The following is a 17,652-nucleotide window of genomic DNA, read 5'->3' on the forward strand; positions in this document are numbered from 1 at the left end:
TCAAAAAATATAACTAGAGTAACATGGAAGCCGTTTCATTCTGTGTGTCTGAGTACTCAACAAGGTTAAGTCAACTAGTCTCATTCTCTCTCCCATTTGCCCACTGCTCTATAAATATTTTCTCAAATGATTATCCAATTCATTGCTGGAGGTCCTGATTTAAATCTACCTCAACCACATCCCAAGACAGTGCATTCCAGATCAAAACCACTAGAAATTTAAGAGATAATGGGAACTGCAGATGCTGGAGATTCCAAGATAATAAAATGTGAGGCTGGATGAACACAGCAGGCCAAGCAGCATCTCAGGAGCACAAAAGCTGACGTTTCGGGCCTAGACCCTTCATCAGATGAAGGGTCTAGGCCCGAAACGTCAGCTTTTGTGCTCCTGAGATGCTGCTTGGCCTGCTGTGTTCATCCAGCCTCACATTTTATTACACTAGAAATTTAACGAAGCTTTTGTCATATTATGTTGCTTCATTTGCCAATCACCTTAAATCAAGAATTGGTGCACTGATTTTTAATCCTTCCAGCAATGGGAACCATTCCTTTTGGTCTAAATTGGCCTTGAAACCTGGCAATTGAGAGCTTATTTACCAAATTTTGTCTGAATTTGCTCTTTATTGCCAGCAAGATGTTTCTCATCATTGGAAACATTCATGTGATTTTTTTTCTGCAACCTCTCCAACACATTTATGTCGTTCCTAAAGCACCCAAAATCAGACATTACTCCATTTAAATTTATACAGTCACTAAAAACTTCCTTGTTCTTGTACTCTAGGTTCCTAAGTCCAAGATCCCACAAGCTTCAGTAATTTCTCCCTTAACCTCTCCTTCAATAATTTATGGACACTGACCCTCAAAATGCTTCTGCTCTTGCAGAACTGTACATGCATGCAATACTCCTTTGAGAATGCATCCTTTATTTTAGTATTGCTCCTCCATTTCATCCTTTTAAAATGCACTACATCACAATTCTCCACATAGATATATCTGTCACTTGTCCTCACATGCCACCAACATGCTTCGTGCTCTTGAAGGTTAATATTACCTTCCCCATTGCTCACAATACTTTCAAGATTTGTTTTATTTGCACATTGAGACTGCCACCTCTCCACGTTCAATTAATAAATATATCAAGGAAAGGAATGGTCCTAACACCAACCTTTTGGTAACCCTATATGGGGTTTTTTTTTTATTTATTTCTCCTGTCAAGAAAACAGCCATTTATCACTGTTGTGTTTTGTTGCTCAATTAACATAGCATCCATACTGCCCATTTATTTCACGAGCTTTAGCTTTGCTGACAAATCTGGTACGTCAGACTTTATCATAAGCCTTTCAGCACCTATGTATTAAATAGCTTAGTCTCTCACCAACAATAAGATACCTTAGCTGAAAACTCAAACATTACTAATATTCCATACAAGATTCCACTACTTATCCACTGTAGGTTTTGAATCCAGAACATCAGTCTGGGTCTCTGGATTGCTAGTCCATTACTAATGTACCATGCTCCCCCATGCCAGGAAGCAAATTATCAGATGTTGTAGTGGCAAATAAATCAAAATAAAAATGAAGAATTTAGCCCTATTAGCAATAAGTAAAAAGTTGAATTAATCCATACTTTTAAAAATATTTACATAGTCATACCTGTTTAATAAAATATATCTAGGTGTTTACCCCAAAGGGGAAAAGCAGGAACAACCAAACATTTGATAGATTTAAACTGCAAATATATCTTGGAATCTTGGAGGTTACTTGCAAATTTAAATAACAACGTAAACCTCAAATTGTCGCTGCTACAAGACCCATGTCATTCTGGTTTAAAGATTTGACTTCTATAAGCCCTTCCTAAAACAGTCTCTCAAAATGCCAATTGAACAAATTAGCAAAATGTTAAGTACAAAAAACCTAGATTGGCTTCAGCTTTGACAGCTGATGGGAACTGTGTGGTGAAGAATTGATAGGAAAGAGTGTTCCCCAAGATACTACTAATCTTTTTGTATCATAAGCTCTCAGATTCCTGACCTTTGGTGAGAAAACCCATCTCAGCAGGGGCAGCAGATTCAGGCATTACGATTGCATAAATACAATTGGTTAGATCAAGGTGATGGTGGAATCAGCCAGAGTTTCTTCTGCCTATTGTGTATACCAATGTGTATGCACAGCTGTTAGGCTGTTATATTTTCTGAATAACCTGCTGTCATTTTGCTAAGTTCTGATTAAAAAGGTTAGGATCTTAAGCATTAACCTTTTTTTCTCCCTCCACTGATACTGCCCGACATGCTGAGTAGTTTCAGTATTTTGTTCTGCTTCTGACATTCATCACTCAAGGTCACATTTTAACAATCAATACTTGGGACAATATAAGAACTGATCCTACTCATACGACAGACCCAGGGAAAACAGAAGAGGGGAAATGATTTGCAAAACAAAACACTCATAAGAAAATTACTATTTTGTAACTGAAAAGGAAATAAATGAAGAAAATATTTGGGGTCTAAGGGTAGTCATGGGTTCAGAGATTGTCAAAAAATTGTTAGAAGAGTAAAGTTGCATTGTATGCATGTTGTATTAATACAATTATGCCATATCAATTCAGACATTATTGCCAAGTGCCAAGGTTTATTAAGAAATTGAGAATTCACATCAGTGCATGCTTCACAGTTAGAATTTGAAAAAGTAATTTTGATAAAGAATCAAATAATTTTATTTATATCCCTTTAAAGCTATGTGTATTTGGGAAAGAACACAGAATTCTTCACGAACAAAACAGCTTCGATATTTCTCCTGTGTCATCATGTGCAAATTTTTGAAGTCAGCATTTTGGATTCAACGTACAAACTCTGGCAGAAGATCCAAACATCACCACACAAGATGGAGATTTGCTGAAAAGGCATTTTCTTCTGTCAGCTTAGCAACTCACACTTACTATTTTTGCATCCTCTGCTCAGCTTCCATTTGTTGCTTTATTTCTCAGGGTATATAATATAAAAAGAAATTAAGAAAATTATGTCTAATCTTTCACAGACTTCAATGGAATGAGAAAAGTACAATGGAAGCATTCAGGCACGAACAATCAGCTGTTTCAGGTCTAAAGTTGTCTTGCCTTAAAAAAGCCACTCTAAATAAAAAGTGTGTACAATCGTGAATAGAAGATGTCTGGTGTTAATTTTTAAATAGAGGGCACTTGCTTCGTTTACATGGATTTTGTGTTGTAAATAGCATTTTCTTAAATTGTTAGTCATATTGCTCAAAGTGATGCAAGCAGCATCATAGATTTTTTAAAAAACCATATCCTCAAGGCAAACAAACGCTATACTGCAGTCTCTCACATTAAAATACACATTATATATGTATTTAACAATACTAGTTACAGTTAAGGACAGTAAAGCGTTTTGAATTTTAAAAAAAATTGGAATTGAAATGTTACAGCAAAACTAAATGCATTAATCTGGATGATAATTATAATATATATATATATATATATATATATATATATATATATAATTAAGTTAATTCCTGATTTAAATCGCAATGCACATGGAAAAAGGGCAGCACTGCATTCTTGCAAGTTCCACTGCTTAATTTATCAAGTCACTAAAGTACCAAATAACTAGCTGGACTAGGATAAACATTTTGAAAGGAGATCCTTTAGTAAAGAGCAAGAGTTTTGGGTTGACTTATTAATCAAAAAGACCAGGGTTATTGTAATTTTTCAGTCCCATTTCTGTAGTATATTTTCTTAAACTGTAAGAAATAGGAGTGCTTGGAAAATCCCAGTACAATGAAGTTCTACTGAAGTGGCCAGATGAGGATTCCAGTCTAAGATTGCAACTTAACTATCCTCAACACTCATGCAAGATTTTGCTGGTCTCCCATTAATTAACATCTGAAACGCAAGCCTTTCACATCCTGGTCTAAACGTTGACCACTAAAAACGCAAGTTCCTTGGGGATTAAAATCATGCTAACTATCCAAAAGTTTAGACTACTAAACTATTAAGAACTATTATGGTGATAACAGGAATACAATACAAGTAATAGCAAATGCTTTGGGCTGGCATCATAATTTGGAACATGGTGTATAAAATGCTTCGTAAACCATGAAGAGATTACTTGGTCATTATCAAATTACTATCTGTTGAAGGAGGTTTGCTGTGTGCAAATTTGCCGCTGCATTTCCTATATTATGACAGTTGCTACGCTTAGAAGCGCCAAATTGGCTACACATCATGTTGGGATATCCTGAGATGGTTAACGACAATAAAATGTAGGACTGTAACCATTATGTGATTGGCAAATCTGTGCAGAGCCAATCTTCAAAAGCACTGATCCAGAACAATATTATCAAAGGCAATGTGTGTTCAAAACTTCCAACTGCAGCGGAACTGCCATAATTTGTCCAGTCATCTGTAAAGTTGCATGACATTTGGCTGATTGGTAGCAGTTCTGTCCACAACCAATGGGCTTAAACCTCTCTGTCCAAATAACACTTAAAAGTAAGTCAGATGGAGAAGACAATAAAGGAGTACTCCTTCAAACAATTAAGTCACCTGGATACCAAAAGCAATAGTTACATGAAGTGTGCCATTTAGCAGGAATTAATATTGGAAAAATCACTGTTGTGGCTATCTCTTCAGATTTAAATTGAAGTCACTACATTTATTCTTTTTCCAAAAATTGCTTTTGCTGCAAGAGTTCACAGGAAAATTCTTCTGTTGAATTTTAATAGGTGACGAAAGCAATGAGAGACCCACTGAATAGTGAACAATGCGTTCTTGTGAAGTGGCAAAGTTAAAGAGTACTACTACTCATTCTTCATAAGTATTCAGTTCCTTCAAAAGGGCCCACTGACACTTCGGTACATTTTTACATGTTAATATGTTCTTAAGAAAAGGTTTTATAACTCCGGTGTTAAATTCTACTATGACAGTTGCTATTGCTATCCATTCAGATCACTTAAATCAAAATTTCATGGATGTATGCATTTGCGAGCATCAGACCCATGTGATTCTGAAATGAAATACAAGTACTCAAAAAAAAATCTATGGACTATGCTATAATCCCCACAGAAACGAATAACTTTTTAAAATAAACTATTCCGCATAAAGTCAATGGACAGGGCTTCACCTACAACTGTTATTGTAACAAAATAAAATCAACTACTAAAACATGAAAAAAAAGCAAGGTCATTTCAATAAAGCTAAGTTCCACTTTAAATAGTCTGGAAAACAAGGCAGGTAGTTATGAACATCCCCATAGCTTCCTTCACAAATTATTAATCTCAGAATCTTTTCACTCAGCTTCCATTTTGTAGGATATCTCACTTCTCATGCAATTATATTGGTTGTTAGTTGCCAAAGTGGCTAAGTTCCCAAGCACTGTTACCAAAAACAAGGCACCTTCGACAAACTCATGTCAGTCACTGCCTGATGGCACAGAAGCTCACTTCCACCACCTCCTTTAAATGGTTTGGTGATTCTGGTGTTACTTCAACAGTAGCAACGGGCACAATGCTTCACTTTTCTATCTTTTCCAACTGTCTAACACATACAATTGACAATGTGCATTATTTTTAGAGACTTATCTTAACACCAGAAATCAAACCGCCAATCAGAAAATTGTTCCATTTCACAGACAGCCTATTTTGCTTTCTCTTTGCACGAATTGCAGGCTTTCTGAACTGACAGCTTAAAAAAAAGGGTAGACCTCGCCGACTACAAACAGCTTCTCAGTTGTTCATTCCCCATGGCAACCCAACTCACATACGGATTTGTTGAACCCAATTATGCCTTATCAAGAAACCAATTCACACGGTTTCAAAATAGCCCCCAGCCTATTTTGTTCTTAAAGGGGCATGAAAAAAATTTGCAGACTTCTCTCAACAAATGGCTCATCACTAGGTTTTATCAAGCAAACCTCAAGGCAATAATAGTTAGAAATACCAAGTTAAACAAAGCAATGAGCTATATTACTTATATTGAGTGGCAGATGTTATGTTTCTACAGATAACTTCCAAGAAGACAAAAATAAAACATGAAAATGAATAACTGATGAAACAGATCATTATTGCAGTCAAAGGGTATTTGAAAGTTACCAAAATTGACATGCATCTTTTTCTCCACTGTCAAATACACAGAAACAATTTGTTCAGTATGAGAAGTTTGATTGTCGAAATGCAACACAATTTCTGCTGGATATGCCTTTTTATTCATAGAGACTGAAATTCTCTTTCCTGAAGAGTGGCGAAAGCAGGGACCTTGAATAGCTTTGAAACAGATTTAGTTGTATCCTCGATGAAAGAGACAGGGAATATAGGGGAAATGCAGGAAAATTGAGCTGAGGTCACAAATCAGTGATGGTATTCTCAAATGGCACAATTTGCTGAAGGGGCTGACTGTCTCACTCTTGCTCCTAATTTGTATGTGCTAATCAAAAACAGAAATTGCTGGGAAGAGCTTGGCAAGTCTGGCAGCGTCTATGGACAAAAATCAGTGTTAACATTTTGGGTCCAGTGACTCTTTCTCAGAACGGAACGAATAGTCACTGAGACAGAAACATTAATTTTGATTTCTCTCCACGGATGCTACCAGACCTACTGAGCTTTTCCAGCAATTCCTGTTTTTGTATATGATTTACAGCATCTGTTGTTCTTTCAGTTTTTATTTTGTATGTTCATATGTAGGTTCAAATTTCTGTTTGATCCCAGAAGAGCCAGGCTATCCAAAAAGGACCTCTATTGCAAAATGAGAATTAACGATCTCACAATTTTGGGGCAAACGATGGTTTCATTAAGGGATAGGCTGAAATAAGGAGGAGTTGTGTGGAAGTATTCTGGCAGATGACCAAAAGTTTGTCAACATCTTTAACTCTGTCAAAGGTTTAAGGAACCTCTTACAGGATGAGCTGAGAAGGCAATGGCCTTGTGGGTATTAACTAGATTATTAATCCAGAGACACAGATAATGTTCTGTAAATCCAGATTCAAATTTCACCATGGTAAACAGTAGAATTGCATTCAATAAAAATCTTTGTTTAAGAGTCCAATGAAATCAACGTTGATTGTCAAGAAAAACCCATCTGGCTCACCAATGTCCTTGAGGGAAGGAAACTGCCATGCTTATCTGACTGACATGTGGCTCCAGAGCCACAGCAATGTGACTGACTCTTAATTAGCCTCTGGGCAATTAGAGATGGGCAAAAAAAATGCTGGCCAAGCTAGCAATGTCCACATCTCATGAATAAATAATTTTTAAAAAATTATGACCAGGTTTCTGGAGGGAGTTCCAGAGCTTAGGGATTTGGAAACTGACTAGGGGCTAACTTTGATTAGAACTAGATTACACAAATACAGAAGAGATATTGAGTTGAAAGAATGTTGATGGGACCCAGAGTGCAATCTAAAAACAAGGGTGAGCATTTAAATTCATGGACTTGCTTAAAAGAGAGCCAATGACAGTGAATGAGCACACCAGATAAAAAATGAACAGGAGCTGGTGAAAGTTAGGATAGGTAGTAGAGCTTTGGGTGACTTCAGGTTTATGAATGAATACACATGGGAGGTTAATCAGGAATGCATTGGCAAAGTCAAGTTTCAAGGTGCTGATGGCAGGAAGTTCATCAAGGTGGAACAGAACATGAAGCTGGAAATGGTCTTATTCAACCATGCGCAGTTGCCATGGAGAGGGATGAAGTTAATAGCTAGAGAATGGAATTTGTGGCACAGAAACAGTTTGGAGAGAGGGGGACACAACAGATCAAGGAGCAGGAAGTGAACCAACTGCAGGTGATAATCACAATCACATCAACAGACAAAGAACGGAACCAGGCAATGTAGTTTCATGCATCTCGGTAATGGTGGAGAACAGCTGGAAGAGGATGACATGATCAATGGCATCAAAGGCTGCAGACTGGTCAAGAAGAACAAGGAAGGACAGCTTACATTCGTTCATCACATGTGATGTAACTTATAATGTTGACAGGGGTCATTTTGGTAATGAAATCCAATTCTAGTCTTGAGAAGAAATCTAATTCGGAGGGATTCAAACATGGTGCTTTGTGAAAAATAGATTTGTGTTTGGAAGGCAACTGCACATTCAATGGCTTAAGATGAAAGGACAATTGGAGGTGGTAAGGTGATTTACCAAAACAGTTGGTTCAAATGTGTATTTTCTAAGCAGAAGAGTGAAAGCAGCAGATCTGAAGGAGACAGGACTGTATTTCAGGAATAAGAACAGTTAACAATATCAACTAGCATAGAAGCCAGGAGGTTGGGTAGCCATCCAATGATTCGCTCAATTGCTCAATTAACCACCAAAGTTGAGTAGCACCATCAAATGTAATTTTAAATCTGTTTAACTATAAAAAGATACAAACAAAATTTCTCTAGTAATTGAACGAGGACAACTGAGGAATAAAGGATTTCCTGCAATCCAAAACTGGATTACTGCCTTCCATATTTCCATGAGGTTGACCCTGGAAAATGGATTCCATCTCTAACAAAGTATACGTGTCCGAGTACTGTCAGCAAAGTCCTACAGTTGATATTGTTAACTGTTCTTGTTCCTGAAATACAGTCCTGTCTCCTTCAGATCTGCTGCTTTCATTCTTTCGCTTAGAAAATAGACATTTGAACCAACTGTTTTGGTAAATCACTTTACCACCTCCAATTGTCCTTTCATCTTAAGCGTAGTCTTCTCCAGCAGCAATTAATTCCACCAGAATTGTAAAAACTAAAAGAAAAGGGATAAATCAATAATACTGCAAGTGAAATTAACATCAAGACAAGGATGGATATGCAGGCCTTGCTCTAAAAAAAATGCACTACTGATTTAATCATGTTACGCTCTTGCTGAGTCAGTTCTCACTATTCGCAGCAACATACTGTTCCAAATAGAAATTCAAACATGAAATTACTGCTCAAACTACAACTTGAGTGACTTGTTCATTAATTTATTTTGCCTGATTCTATGGAAATATGTTCATAACTATTTTATTGATTTTCTTCATTCATAAAAAAATTGCATCACAGCATTTTTTTCTCATTTTATTTTCACACAGAAAATACATGAGTTTTCTTACCTACTTTTTATAGCTTAAGGATGTCCAGATTCTCTTAGTTGTCCAACATTTGCAAATGCAATTTAAAAAACACCTAATACAACACATGGTCTTCCAGTGCATTAAAGGGTATCAGAGGTACTTAACTTATTTTAAGATTTACCATGTCTCTATAATAGCTTTAATATTTTAATTCATTCCAATGGTATGACAAAATGCTCAATGGGTGGTTGAAATAAAGCTAAAATCTTGCACAGTATTTAACTTTCTTCTTCACGTCATTGTAGTCATATTTGGTCTTTTTAAGTTCAAAGCCTTACTTTTAGTAAATGTCATCAGCCATTTACTTGTCAAGCCACTAAACGTCAACATGAATTTTACCCTTCACAGCGAAACATTTTAGTTTTCCTCAAAACTGAAAATTATTCTGAGACAAAGTAGGTGTGTCACAGCCAAGCTTAAAAAATAATCTTCCTCATCTCGGTCCTAAAGAGCAGATCTTTTATTGTGACCGCTTGTTCTCAACTCAGCAACAAATGGAAACACCTTCCTAAACATTCACTCTGTCAAGTCATGCAAGCATTTTATAGGTTTCATTGAAATGCCCTTGCATCTTTCTGAATTCTAAGGATCTTTGTGGACAAGGCTGTAATCATGAATACTAACAAATGGCATAACAGGTTCAAAGGACTAATTGGCTCACCCCTTCTGCATTTTGTAGGTCTGATGGCAATCTTCTCACCTTACAAATCAATCTAGTGAGTATTCACTGTAGTCCCTAATCAGAATATGTTTATTAATAAAGGAACCAAAACCGTATGTAACACTTTAGGTATGGTCTGACAAAGCCTTGTGCGAACGTAGTAAAACTTTACTGTTGGACTCCAATTTCTTTGTCATAACAGCCAGCATATCATTTGCTTTCCTATTTGCTTGCTACACCTTCTTGTTAACTTTCTGTGATTCATATGCAAAGACACCTAAATTCCTTTGAACATCAACAATTCCCAGTCACTCTGTAAAATGTGTTTTTGTAGCTTTTCTTCCACTACCTGACATGCTCCTGCCCATTCACCTGACCAAAAACTATCACCTTCCATCTTGGAATAATCAAACAGGTCACTTAGCTCAAGGGTAATTAGAGGTGAGCAATTAATGCTAGCCTAGACAGTGATTTCCACAACCCAGGAGAAAATTTAAAAAAAAACTTGGTCCCCATAGCTGACAACAGAATGCAAACAACCAGGATTCAAGCACTGATTCATGGGGGTACCCTATTACTTATAATCTGTCATGTCAGAAAGCATCCATTCATTTTAACACTATTTCCTGTTCATTATCAAATTCTCTCTATATATCTAATAAATCACATTTAATTCTGGGTCATTGGTTTTGTGTAATAAGTTTTTGTGTGGCACCTTATCAATTTGTTTTTTTGGAAAATCTAACCACATTACACCCACTCCTTGTGCTCCATATGAGACATAACCTCAGGAGGTCTGGTGATTTGTTTTACGCACTTTCCCTTTCAAAAATCTGTACTGATTCTGTCCTGTCACATCATAATTTTAAAAGTGACATGTTACCACATTACGAATAACATATTCTAGCAATTTTCCTTACTACTTTAAAGTGCAAGGCATTGCAATCCAGATGCAATTTAATTGGTCAAACTATTCACCTTTAAGCAAAACATTTTATTTTTGCACTGTAGTTTAAATTCAGAAAATTAAAGAAAAATATTGGCTGTTACTCTATTGACATGCTTAACAAAATAATGTCTATATGAACTACTAATTAACTGTTCCAAAACAGTAACATGCCATAAACACACCCTTGGGAAAGGCATATTCAGTAAAATAGATTAATTTCACATGTAATTCTAGCAGCAGGAACAGAACTCCAAATTTTAGTTGTAACAGAGAGCAGAATAAGAGCTTCTGCAACCAGCTTCAAGATCCCAGCAACTGCAGAGAGCTAAAAGTAAAAAATCCTGGTTCTGCGGGAGCTTGTGCCCACCCAATCAGACTGCTTTTATTGTTTGAGCTTTCTTATAAAAAACCTTAAGACATCACGAGCTGTTTACTTTATTGGCTACAAGCAAATCACTCAGCCCTGTCTCAACCTTTTCTCACAAATAAAAAGACAAAATACACCTCAGAAAGCCATACTACGTATGTTCTGAATTTTTTCACTGTCCTTCCTTATCTTAAGCTAATGGTGTTATGTTTGTTTCCCCCCTCCCCCCCCAAAAAAAAAGATCCTGGTAAAGGTGCAGGGAAGTTTATTGGCTTTTTGTACCATTAACTTCTCCATTACTACAACTTTACTGATAAAATAGTTTCACATTCTCAGTAGGCCCTGGGCTCCCTATTGTTCCCACACAATTTATGTCTTTTACTGTGAAGACAAATACAATGTATTCAATTATTGCCTCTGCCATTTTCACTGTTCTCCACTATAACTTCTAACGTCCAGGCCTCAAACAGTCTCATGTTTATTTTTGCAAGTTCAACACATCACCACCACGACTACCACCTTTGAATTTTTACAACCTGCCTTAGCTCATTTTCCCTTCAGTTTATTCTCAGATTCAATTTACTCTCAGTATCATTTTTGGTCACAATTTGCTGAATTCTGAAGTCTAGAAAATCCTCAGGTTAGCTACTGTTTTTATAAGACTCTTCCCTCTAACACTATCTTCAAATTCACCATTAGTGACAGTTAGACCATATTATGATATTTTAAATTTCTTAATGTATTTATTTTGATTGAGAATTAATAATTATTTCTTGAAATGTTTACCACTGTGATCTACTGTCTTAGCCTTTAATCTAGTTTGCTAATCTACCTGAGCTAAGTCATCCCTCATTCCCATGTTGCTTGTTTTGTTAAGATTTACGGCCCTGGCTTTGAACCTAAACCAATCACTCTTAAAATTCTGGTTAAAAAAGGTTCTAACCAGTCTATGCTTTTTCTCATAGAAGAAAAAGATGGGCAATTCTCACTATTAGAAGTAGAATGTTGTGCTTGATTTAGGAGTGTTGCTCTTGGAGCATTTTGTGAAAGGTTCATGGTTAATAGAACTATATAATTAAAGAAACAAAACCACTCTCTTGCAGGCATTAAACTAGAAATTCAAGTTTTTTGATTTGTTACTATTTACCACTATTCTAAAGGTCAAGAATAATTTTTTGTCTCAAATTATCTTTGAACACAGGAGCAGACACAAAAGGATGCTCATTATATCCAGCTGAAGAGAGTAAACATGTCTCCAATTGGAAAATGGAGACATCATTTAAACCTTTGCAGGCTCAGTGCAAGAAATGGTGTTTGCTTCTGTAGGTTTCCACTTGTGTCCCTTGGAGGTTAATGCTCACTAACACACAAAATTCCAATTGCTGCGATCTAGACTAATCATTTTCAGCTTCTGAAACCCAGAATGAAGGTAAATTGATATTCTAAGAATTCCACCAATGCTAAAAAAAAAGTTCTGTTGCATAATACATTCACTCTCATGGAGAATACATAGTTGAAAATTCATCAATACAACACAAAACCATGCTTTCAATGTTTGCCTTAAGCCATAACAAAAGACCAACTTCTAACCGGCTAATTAGCTCCCTATCAATCTTCTTTCTGGCCAATAGGAAAGTGATGGTAGGGGTAATCAAAAGTACTAACAAGCACCACTTTCTCCACAATAAACTGCTCACAGACACTCAGTTTGGGTTCTGTCAGGGTCATTTGGCTCTTATACCCATACAGCCTCGAGTTCAAAACTGGGTAGAAGAACTGAACTACAAAGGCAAGGCAAGATAGTAAAGTTGAAGTCAATGGAAATCTGGGAAAATTCACCATAGTTGGAAACATAGCAAGCACAAAGCAAGATAGCTGTGGATGTTGCACATCAGTAATCTCAGTCTTAGGATATCATCAGGGGAGTTCCAAGGGGTAGCATCCAAAGTCCAACCATCTCCAGCGAAAACTTTCTCCCAGTGTAAGGTCAGAAATGAGGGCGAAGGCTAATGACTGCACAACTTTGGGCATTATTCACAACTTCTCAGATACTGAAGCGGCCAGTATTCACAGGCAGCAAGAACTGGACAACATCCAGGCTTGTAACGTTAAACGGCAAAAATTTCACACGACACAAGTGCCAGGCAATGACCATCTCCACATGGCATTTAATGGCATTACATGTGCTGAATCCTCCATTCTCAAGTCATTAGTTGTTACCATTAACGAGAAACTGAAATGGACCAGTCAAATAAATACTGTGGCTACAAATGATAGGTCAGAGGTTAGAAATTCTAGGGGAGTAATGCACTTCCTAATTCCCAGTGTCTGGCAACCAACTACAAGATACAAATCAATACCCCCTCGTGGCTGAATGCTGTTCCAACACTTGTTCAAACAAATACACTGCAGCAATCCACAAAGGTTCCTTTGACAGTACCTTTCAAACTTACGACATCTACCACCTTAAGAAGGACAAGCAGATGCATGGGAAAAGCAACGGCCCAATGGTATTATCACTGGGCTATTAATCCAAAGACCCAATTAATGTTCTGGGGATTGTATCAGTGATAATGGGAACTGCAGATGCTGGAGAATCCAAGCTAACAAAGTGTGAAGCTGGATGAACACAGCAGGCCAAGCAGCATCTCAGGAGCACAAATGCTGACGTTTCGGGAGTAGACCCTTCATCTGATGAAGGGTCTAGGCCCGAAACGTCAGCTTTTGTGCTCCTGAGATGCTGCTTGGCCTGCTGTGTTCATCCAACTTCACACTTTGTTATCTCTAATATTCTGGGGACCTGGGTTCGAATCCTGCCACGGCAGATGGTAGAATTTGAATTCAAGTTCAATAAAAATCTGCAAGTTCGAATCTAACGATGACCATGAATTCATTGCTGATGGTCAGGGAAAATTCCATCTGGGAAGGAAACTGCCATCCTTACCTGGTCTGGCCTAGAAGTGACTCCAGACCCACAGCAATGTGGCTGACTCATTACTGCACTCTGAGCAATTCAGGATAGGCAATAAATGCTGGCCTAGTCCTCATCCCGTGAATGAACGTTAAAAAAAAGGACGAGCTCCAAGTCCCCTTAAAGCCACACATCATCCTGACTGTGAATTATATTGCCATGCCTTCACTGTCACTGGGTCAAAATCCTGAAACTCCATTCCTAATAGTCCTGTGGGTATACCTGTACAGCAAGGACTGCAGTGCTTTACAAAGACAGCTCATTACCACCTTCTCAAGGACAATTAGGGATGGGCAATAATCAATGGTTCAGCCTGCAATACACATCACAAATTTTAAAAAAAGCATCTTAACCTATGTATTTTAATATTTGTACAAATTACCCCGCATTTCTATATTCATTTGGCCTCCCGAAACATGAGTTAGTAGAGCTCACTTTCCACATTCAATTCATTCATATATGTTGTTAAATAAATGTGCATCTCCAATGCATCTCTTTGTGAGGTATATTATTGATAGTTCCAAATGTTAAGATCAGATGCAAAACTATCTCTTGAATCATGTTCCTTGGACTCCTGTCATATGCAGACAATTAGGTTGTTAACAAAAACAGATGTTCTTTGTTGGTTGGTACATAAAAACACGAAAGACTTGCATTTATACCACTGTTTTTTGCAATCAGACTGCTTATCTCCTTTTATAGTTACAAAACACAGGATTTTAGAAGAGTATTTCATGTTGTCACACCAAGTTCCCATAAACAATGTGATAGCAACTCCACATTCTGTTTTCAATGATTTTTGAGGAATAAGCATTGGACAGGATATTGAGGATAACTACTTTCCTTCTTTAAATTAGCGCCACAAGATTAGTTGTCTATATGAAAGAGCACATGGAGCTTTTATTTAATCTCTCATCCAAAATCCATCATCTTCAACATCACAACAATACCAAAAGCCTGCAACAGCAATCTGAACAAGGTTAAAATAACAGCATTTTTGGATTATCTGATTTGAGAGGGGAAAATACTAATCTCCATGGAACTAGATACCTTACTTTAAATTATCGTAACAGACAAAACATTTCAGCATGAACAGAATGGTGACCAGTATTAATAAAAACACAAGTATCATGCTGAAGAAGAGAATTGTAACTAGTGAAACATTACTTACCAGAAATCCAACCACAACATACAGGCACCTCAAAAATGGACAACTAATGCGTCCAGAAAAATATTGCAGTGACTTTCAAGTTCGTAAATGAAAGCTGAAAACAGACAATAGAATGCCAGATTTGCTACCTGCAACGGTATACATTCATTTCTTTAACGTCTGAAAGTAATCGCCATCACCCAAGACAATGCTCAGGTGTGCTGTGCAAGTTATATTTGAATATATTGAAGTGGAAAGCATAATGTTATTCAAATAATTTGGTTACACTGAATTCAAGGTTCCACATTGAAGCACAGACATCTTTCAAAGGATGGCAATCAAATTAACCATCTCAGGAGCATTTAATAAATTCAACATTCTTTCCGTAAAGATGCCTAAAATGATTTGCTTGTCACTGTGGCCATTTGTGTATCTCATGCATTTCCCCAGATTCCTCTACCCAATTACATCTGAGGGTGTTTCGTCCCACCCCCGCGTAATCATCATTCACATGCAGGCTAATACAAGTATGATATTTGGCCTAAATGCTCAATAAATGTTTACATCATAAGTGCTGTGTTTCACTGGTCTCATCACTTGTTCTCATTAATGTTCCAAAATATTATTTTTACATCCCTTTCTACTAATTATGATGATCTAGGCTCACTACAGAATTGTGAGCCCAAATTAAAAAAGTTACCTTCCTAAAGGAAATGTCTTGGCCACTAAGAGTCCAATATGCCAATTTCTGCATGAAGTAATCAGGGCAGCAGATCCTAGCAAACAACAAACCCTCTTACTGTACGTCACTTTATTGGAAGTTTAGAAAATAGCAGGAATTACAGGCAATTCAACTGAGCATGTTCTGCTATTGAATAAGATCATAACTGTTGTGATCTTTTTGCAGTTTCAACTCCATTTCCCTTTCTACCCCTCCAATAACCCTAGTCTCCTTTCAGACTCTCTGCAGAAGAGAGGGTACTTCAAATACGTCGTTACAGCACACTATCATTAAACTGATTTGTTATAAGTTATCCATTGAACCTTTAGGATTTTGAGTGCATTTTAATTTTGAAGACAATTCACAGCAAGTATCAAATTAAGCAAGATCATTTAAAATATTCATTGCAGAACTGGGCAAAAATAATTGCCCTTCCCCACCACTTCATACAGTATAAGACCCATGACATTTCTACTTCATTCTTTAGCTCTGAAGTAGTCATATTGGTCTTGAAATGTTAACTTTATTTTTCTATCTCAACATATACTACTAGACCTACTGAAGTTCTCCACTGCTTTCGGTGTTAAAATCAGATTTCCAGCATCCATGGTATTTTTCTCTTTTTAGTGCTTAATTCACTGCTAGTTCTCTTCCAAAAATACCAAACTTGAAGTTCTGCTTTTCTTTCCAATAAGATTTCCATTGGTTTTTTTCATCTTGTTAACCTTGATTTGCCTTCCATTTTCCTTCTGGTATTTGGTAAGGTGTTTATCAAAAATCACTGTCACAGCCACATATTTTCTTTAGTGACTTCCCCATAGGTTTTCCAAATAAAGCAAAATTCACCTAGGATTAGATATCCCCAAGAAATACAACACTCCTTGGACTGGTGTTCACACTGCACCCAAAGTTCCACATTCAGCACCAGGCAACATCACAGACACACACACAAATTATCTATCAGCATTGACTTGCTCCATCTCAAAGTCATCCCATTTCCAGTTTTATTTTACTCTTCGTCTCATCTGACATTTTAATAAGAAACATTTTCTCTTCCTTCCAGGTGTTAAGGAACACAAACTCCAACAACTTACCTGTATCAAAATGGTTCCTTCACGCTGCTCGCTCTGACCCCATCCCCTCTTCTAATCCCACGTCAAAATGTATTAATGACAGGCTGAGATCACTGTTAAAGAGTGAAAGATCAACATTCATTGAATGACTCAGTCATAGCCCTTTAAGCTCTCACTTCGATGAACTTCAGGCATGACATGATGTTGAACTCTTGTCGCTTTTACCTCCATGCCTACTTCTTTTGATAGTAGTGTTCTCGACATTACACAAACCCTTCCACCTGTCTCCAACACTCTCCTTCCACCTGGACTCCTCCCTCTCATTTGCATACAATCTTTTCGTCAAGAACTGTTGACATGACAGTGGTGACCTCAATATTTTTCTACCCCCCACCCCCCAACCATTAGCTGCTCCATTCACTCAGGTCTAACCAACTTTATTATCAAACCAGCTAATAACGGTACTGCTGTGTCATCTGGTGTACTGGTTTTTAAACATGAACAGCCCGAGTGTCCACTCAGACATTTTGCCCCACCTTACTAGGACATGACCACAGCGCACCACACCCCAGCCCACCAGTGAGTATCCAAAAACCACTTGGTTCATCAACTTTGAACAGTCCACTTCTACTATCTTCCCAAAATCCACAAACCTG

The 17,652-nt window shown here is 37.3% G+C and overlaps 1 protein-coding gene across 6 annotated transcripts in view; it reads right to left on the reverse strand.

Moving 5' to 3' along the window:
- The window catches only part of rbm27 (RNA binding motif protein 27), a 142,078-nt gene that overhangs the window by 18,370 nt on the left and 106,056 nt on the right, over positions 1-17,652 (reverse strand). The window lies entirely within an intron of this gene.

This window comes from Stegostoma tigrinum, chromosome 13, assembly GCF_030684315.1.
Source record: "Stegostoma tigrinum isolate sSteTig4 chromosome 13, sSteTig4.hap1, whole genome shotgun sequence".
Lineage (NCBI taxonomy): Eukaryota > Metazoa > Chordata > Chondrichthyes > Orectolobiformes > Stegostomatidae > Stegostoma > Stegostoma tigrinum.